Here is a 7930-nt window from a genome sequence, read left to right as displayed (position 1 = left end):
ATGAAGATATTGAACAAAACTGGCTCCAGGACCGACCCTTGGGGCACTGCGCTTGAAACCGGCTACCAGTTAGACATGGAGCCTGTAGCGGGGTGGTTACCCGCTCCTGCCCTGAGGGGTTTAAAAAGTGGCCTGGGAGGGCCTGAAAGCTGCAGCTCTAAAAGCTGGGCTGATTGGAGAAGCAGCCACAGCTGGGCTACACTCTAATCAGGCCACAGCTGGCCTGTATAAAAAGGCCAGGGAAGCCAGGACCAAACAGTCTCTCTCTGCCTGTAGAGGGAGAAGAGCCTGGCTGCTTAGAAGCTAGAGATAAGGTACCTACAGTGGAGCAAAGCTAGGGAGCTCCAGCCTGGAAAACCTCAGGCTGCTGCCTTGATAAAGGCCAGGACAGGTACTGGGGCTATAGAGGGGAGCCAAGGGTAGGCAAAGGCAGCAGGTCCAAACCCCTCTTTGCCAGTGATGAATGGTATGTACACTGCAGTCTGCCCCAGGAAGTGGGGGCTAGATGGTGACCGGCAGTAGCCATATTCTGAGGCAAAGTGGGGGTAGTGGGTTGGGGGTTCCCCAGGAGGGGAGACCCAGATTGGTGGGGTACTGCCAGGGGCAAGCAGGACACCGGCTTGGAGAGGGCACTCCTGAGTAGAAAGAGCTAATTCCCTGGGTGACCATGAGGAGGTGCTGCAGCGGTGAGTTGTCACACCGTTACATCCCCCTTAGTCGTCTTTTTTCCGAGTTGAAAAGTCCCAGTCTTATTAATTTCTCCTCAGATGGAAGCAGCTCCATAGTCTAATCATTTTTGTTGCCCTTTTCTGTACCTTTTTCAATTCCAATATATCTTTTTTGAGATGGGGTGACCACATCTGCACGCAGTATTCAAGATGTTGGCGTACCATGAATTTATATAGAGGCAATATGATATTTTCTGTCTAATTATCGATGTCTTTCTTAATGATTCCCAAGATTTTGTTCACTTTTTTGACTGCTGCTGCACACTGAGTTTATATTTTCAGAGAACTATCCACAATGACTCCAAGATCTCTTTCTTGAGTGGTAACAGATAATTCAGACCACATCATTTTATATGGAACTCATTCTTTGCCTTGGCTGTCCTGATTTTGTCCCTATATGCTCGCACTATTCCTTTGTAACATGTCCCTCCTTCCATTTCCTGTATGTATCCCTCTTGGTTTTTAAATATCTAAAAAGCTCCTTGTGCAGCCACATTGGCCTCCTGTGGCTCTTCTTATCTTTAATCTGCGTCCGAATAGCTTGATGTTGAACCTCGAGTATTACATCTTTTAGAAGCTGCCAGCCCTCTTCAACTCCTTTTCTTCCTAATTGGTCTTTCCATGGCACCTTGCCTACGATTTCTCTGAGCTAGTTGAAATCTACCTCTCTGAAGTCCAGTGTCCTTGTTTTGCTGTTGTCATCTCCTCCTTTCTATAAGATCTTGAATTCGATCACTTCTTGTTCCTCCCAAGTTCCTGACTACCTTCATATCCTCAACTAATTCAACCCTGCTAATCAACATCAGACCCAAAATGGATGATCCCCTAGTTGTTTCCTCTACCCATGCTAAGAATTTGCAGGACATGTTATGGTTTGCTGTAATAGTCTTCCAACAGATATCAGGGACGTTAAAATCCTCCATTAATACTAGCTCATGTGTGTTAGCTAAGCTTGTTACCTGCTTGTAGAATGAACAGCATTACCAAAGCATCAAGAAGACCATAATGATTTGGGCCCATTGCATTAGATTCTGTAAAAAAGACAGGAGAAGAGACAATCCTTGAGCCGAAGATCCACAATCTGAGTTACTTTAAGGCCTGGTCTACACTACGCATTTAAACAGATTTTAGCAGCGTTAAACCGATTAACGCTGTACCCGTCCATACTACGAGGCCCTTTAATCAATATAAAGGGCTCTTTAAATCGGTTTCTTGTACTCTTCCTCAACAAGAGGAGTAGCCGCTAAAATCGGTATTACCAAATTGGATTAGGTTAGTGTGGCTGCAAATCGACGGTTATGGCTCCGGGCGCTATCCCATAGTGCACCACTGTGACGCTCTGGACAGCAATCTGAACTCGGATGCTGTGGCCAGGTAAACAGGAAAAGCCTTGCAAAAATTTAGATTTTCATTTCTGTTTGTCCAGCGTGGAGCTCTGATCAGCACGGGTGGCAATGCAGTCCCAAATCCAAAAAGAGCTCCAGCACGGACCGTACGGGAGATACTGGATCTGATCACTGTATAGGGAAACAAATTCTGTTGTATCAAAGCTCCGTTACAGAAGACGAAATGCCAAAGCGTTTGAAAAAAGATCTCCAGGCTACACAGTGCTGCGTGATAAGCGTAACGGGAAGCCAAAGACTCAAACGGACACTAATGGAGGGAGGGTACTGAGGACTCCAGCTATCTCACAGTCACAGCAGTTCTCCGAAAAGTATTTTGCATCTGGCTGAGCTCCCAATGCCTGTAGGTTCAAACACATTGTCCGGTGTGGTTCAGGGAATAGCTCCTCAATTACTCCCCACCCCACGTGAAAGAAAGGGAAAGAAATTGTTTCTTTACTTCTTTCAATGTCACCCTATGTCTATTGAATGTCTGCTGTAGAACGCGATGCTGCAGCAGTGAAGCACAGTATTCACTCCTCTCCCCTCCTGATGGCAGATGGTGCAGTTAGGACTGGTAACGGTCCCTTAATCAACCGTGAGGCTCCAACTCTTGATAACTGCTGAATACTCCTGCTGGCCTGAGTGAGGCGGCCGGGGAGGAGGCGCCTGAGTAAAAATAGGAATGATTGCTGGTCATTTGCCCAGTAGATGGGACAAGCGGCTGTAACCATTTCAAACATACAAACTGGGGCTGAGCTTCAAATCAGCCCCTCCCTTTCATGTGTAAAGAAAAGATTCTATACTGCCTGGACTATTCAATAGCAGCGGGCATGCTGGGCTCCTCTCCCCCACCCGCTTAATGTCCTGCCTGGACTATCATAGCATCCGGAGGCTGGCCTCCCCTCATTTTATGTCACTAAAAAAATCCAGTGTTTCTTATTCTGACATTCTTTATAACTTCATGACACAAATGGGAGGGGACACTGCAAAGCGGTAGCCAGGAAGGTTGGGGGAGGAGGGAAGCAACGGGATGGGGTTGTTGCAGGGGAACCCCCGTGAATGGCATGTGCTCATCATTTCTGCGGATCGACACGGACAGTGTGTCTCTGATACACGGTTCTCTAGTACACTTGCTCCATATTCTAGGCAGGACTGACTCTATTTTTTTAGAAACCATAAAGGAGGGATTGACTCGGGGTGTCAATTCCCAGTTTTGCTTTTGCGCCCCCGGGCTGATCTCAATCAGGGCACCCATGATAGCAACAGACAGTACAGAGAACAGATAACCGTCATTTCATTGCTAATTTACCCCAGCAGCAGACGGTACAGAACGACTGGTAACCGTCTCTGCTATCATGCAAAGCAAATGAATGCTGCTGTGTAGCGCTGGAGTATCGCCTCTGTCCGTGGCATCCAGTACACATACGGTGACTGTGAAAAAAAAAAAAAAAAAAAAGCTGAACGGGCCTCCATGGTTGCCATGCTATGGCGTCTGCCAAGGCAATCCAGGAAAAAGGGCGCGAAATGATGTCTGCCGTTGCTTCCTGGAGGAAGGAATGACTGACGACATTTACCAGAACAACCCCGCGACAATGATTTTTGCCCCATCAGCCACTGGGCTCTCAACCAGAATTTTAAGGGGCAGGGGAGACTGCGGGAACTATGGGATAGCTATGGAATAGCTACCCACAGTGCAATGCTCCGGAAATCGATGCTAGCCTCGGACCATGGACGCACACCGCCCAATTAATGTGCTTAGTGTGGCCGCGTGCACTCGACTTCATACAATCTGTTTTATAAAACCGGTTTATGTAAAATCGGAATAATCCCATAGTGTAGACGTACCCTATGAGTATTAGAGGGGTAACTGTATTAGTCTGTATCCACAAAAACAACCAGGAGTCCAGTGGCACCTTAAACACTAACTGATTTACTTGGGCATAAGCTTTCATGGGTAAAAAAGTCCACTTATTTAGATGCATCATATAAGGGGCTGAGAACTCTGTCCCAATCCAGCACTCTGGATCCAGCAAAGCATTTAAGAAGGGGTAGTTCCATTTAAAAACCAGTGAGGCAATCCACATGTTTAATATTAACCACATACATAGATATTTTTCTTGATCAGGGTCAGAATGCAGAATTAAGGCTTAAAATGGAGACTTGTGCACTCTCAGCAATCTGGACATCCCACTCCATCTACTAGCTTGAAGCCATTTTTGGAAAACACCATGTTTAGTAATGACTTTCTCTTTCCGTCTGGATATCCAAAACAATGCTGACTAACAGAGACCAGTTGACCTCTGAACATTTTCCAAAATCCTCTTTCCTAAGTAAGAGCTTAGTAAAACTTAGAAACCTGCCCTCCACCCCATTTGTCTCCGTAGACATTGCTTCACAGATTCCCTGAACCAGTACTCCCACTTACAGGCCTGATGTAAAAAGCATCACTGAAAAACTCTCACTTATTAGCTGGCTGAAGATAAATCCATCAAAAGCCAAACAATAACTAACAACGTATTTGAAAGATGACGTCTTCTGGTGCTTGTCAGTGAGTGCAACTGTAGCAGCTGGCAGATTGTTGTATTTACAAAGAAAAAGAACAGAAGTGGAAGATTAATATTTTAAGGTCATCACCCTCTAATCCAAGGCTGGAGCAGAAGAATAGTTTCCTTCTTTTTTTTTTTTTTAAGCCAGTTAATGAAGGGATATAACTAGGAATAATTGGAAGTAAATTAGGGCATTGAAATGATTATTTACTACTTGTTTTTGGTACCACCTAAAGACCCAGATAAGATCAGGGTCCCATTGTGCTAGGTGCCGTACAAACACATAGTAAGAGGCAATCTCCCACCCCAACCGTCTTATGCTCTAACAAGATCGCTGACAAAGGTAGAGAGAAATGAAATATTATTTTGCCCATTTCACATATCTGAACCTTAGGCACAGAAGGATTAAGTGTCTTGCCCAGGGTCATAAAATGAGCCTGTGGAAGCGCTAGAAATTGAACTCAGATCTCTTGAATCTGAGTCAAACTCCTAAATCACATGATCAATCTTCTTCTAATCTAGAATGTGCCATTTAAATAATTTCTCTCTTAAAACATGGCAGCCAAAATATCTTCCCTATATCCCTCCCACTGTATTGCCACAAATAAGTGCTGGTAATTAGGGGCAAGGAAATGTGCTCTTAATGTTTCAATCAACAATTAAATTCATAACTAAACATGTAACTCAGATCTGAGTCTATCCTTTCAAGCATTAAGCATTAAAGTATAGTACAGGCTTGCATGCTTCAGATCTTGTTATGTAGTTGACATCCAACCAATTTTAATTATCTGAGAAATGAAAGAACTGCTTTAATGTGCAGAGCCTTGACTGTTCTAAGAAATGGGAATTTCCCATTACAGACATTTGGAAAAAGAAAATAGCCAGATGGAGGGCCTGATCCAGCTCTCACATAAACCAGCTGGAGTCATTCCATTGACTTAAGAGGGACATGGATTGGGTCCATTTAGGGATTGATGCAAAACCCATTGATGTTCTGGGAGTCTACACTTTAAAAAATGCAGGAAATATAAAGTCAACGTTGCTGGTAATAATCTTAGCTTGAAACGCTTTGCAATTTGATAGGGTCCTTAATTACATAGTGACATCCTACTGGTTAAATATTTATTTTACAGGGTTAACTTTTTTATATGTTGGATTCAAAATTAATTTTGAAAAAATGGATAGAAGCAACAAAGCATTACAGGCAGTCTGGTAGCTGTTTTAAGTGAAAATCTTGTTGCTAAAACAAGTGGTTCCAAATGACTGTTGTGAATTTATTTTCGATGATAAACATTTTGATGTTTCTGCCTCGCACTTTGGGTGTTTTAAGTTTCAGACATAAGTTTGGTACCAGATAGTAAGATATGGTTAGGGCGAATTTTTAATCATTTATTAAAAAAATGACCAATAAATCAGTGAGACTTTCCAAAGGTTAATTCTCTCCACCATGAACTTTTCAACAAATTGTGAATGGTCCCCTGAGACATTTGAAAATGAATGGGAATATCACAATTTAAATTAAAAAGCACTTAACTGCAATCAACAATTCTTTGGGAAATTATTAATAACAGTAATTGATTGGTTTAAAAAGTCACTGTTGCTGGGGGTTAAAAGGATTTAAAGTGCACAGCGTATAATTAATCAAATCATACATTGTTTTGTTTGGAGCAACAAGCTGTATTTAAGTAGAGCCTATTACCAAGGGGAGCAGAGTTATAAAACACAGCCTGCTGGAACAGATTCAAGGACTCTTTACTGAGTATCATTTATTATTATTGATAATTATATATTTGTATATAGCACCATAGCTCTGAATGGTTCTTTACAAACCAAATGAATACATTGTCCCTGCCTGGAGTAGTTTACAATATAAATATGTAGGGGGCCAGTCCTATTGTTTGGAGGAAGGAAAATAACCAGGGTGCCCCTTTTACAAACAGGGAACTGGACCATGGACAGACAAAGTGGCTTGTACAAGGTTGGAAGGAAAGTCTGTAGAGAGCAGGAAACTGATCCCATGTGTCCTGAGTCCAGGTTATCATCCTAACCATTACACTGACTTTCATGTCCCCCTATGTGATCTCTTTCTCTCTCAGTGGAACTTAACTGGGACTGGAGATTTTTGGGAAAGAAAAAAGCACCTTTAAATCTGTTTGGCACAAGCAAAGCAGCAGAAAGCTTCCTAGATTATACTTTAGCCTACTTGAAAGTCCGTTCGATTTCCACTAGGAATCTGCTTTTAAGTTGTAAAGTTTATTTGTAAATCATAGAAACATGACCAAATAAGCTTAGATCATCCCTGACAGTTGTTTGTCCTTCCTATTCTTAAAGTGATGGGGATTCCACAACCTCCCTTGGTAACATATTAAAGTACTTAACTATCCTTGTAATTAGAAAGTTTTTCCTAATATTAAACCTAAATCTTCCTCGTAGCTGGTTAAGCCGATTACTACTTACCCTTCTTTTGGTGGACATGGTGATTATCATCCTCTTTTAAAACAGCCCTTAACATATTTGAAGACTGTTATCAGTCCCCCTTCGGTCTTCTTTTCTGAAGACTAAACATGTCCAGTTTTTAACCCTTTCCTCATAGATGAGGTTTTCTAAACCTTTTATCATTTTTGGTGCTCTTCTCTGGATTTTCTCCAATTTGTCCACACCTTTCCTTCAGTGGGGTGCACAGAATGGGATACAATACTCCAGCTGAGGCCTCACAAGTGCAGAGTACAGTGGGACAACTACTCTCCTGGTCTTACATGCAACATTCCTGTTAGTACACCCTAGAATGATATTAAATGATTATGTAATAAGAACAGATTGCAGGATCAGAATGGGGAGACAGGAGGCTCATGGGAATTAGGATGAGGGGGACCAGTCTCTCATGCCCCATTTTATCCCCTCAGCCTGCTCCCCCTTGGATCTCATTTTCTTAGTGAGGACTCTCAGGTTACTTTCCAGTTTCAATTAATGTCAGTTTTCGAAAAACAGATAAACTATGGACACAGAAATTCATCCACCTCATGAAACACTATACAAATTGTTGATACACATGAATATTGGATGAAACAATGATCCAATCTTAAGCAGTAGAAATCTGGCCATTTACTTCAGTAGCATAAGAATTTCACTCATTGTTTTTCTCACTTGAGGGCCTAAACTAATATGCTCTGATAAAAGTGGGGCCTGAAGGTGAGAAGTTTGAGAACTACTTATCAAAGACACAAGACAAGGTTACTTGGTTCAAGGAGAAGAGACAAAAGACTATAAAGGA

Source organism: Chelonoidis abingdonii, chromosome 3 (assembly GCF_003597395.2).
Source record: "Chelonoidis abingdonii isolate Lonesome George chromosome 3, CheloAbing_2.0, whole genome shotgun sequence".
Lineage (NCBI taxonomy): Eukaryota > Metazoa > Chordata > Testudines > Testudinidae > Chelonoidis > Chelonoidis abingdonii.
This window is presented reverse-complemented; position numbering follows the sequence as displayed.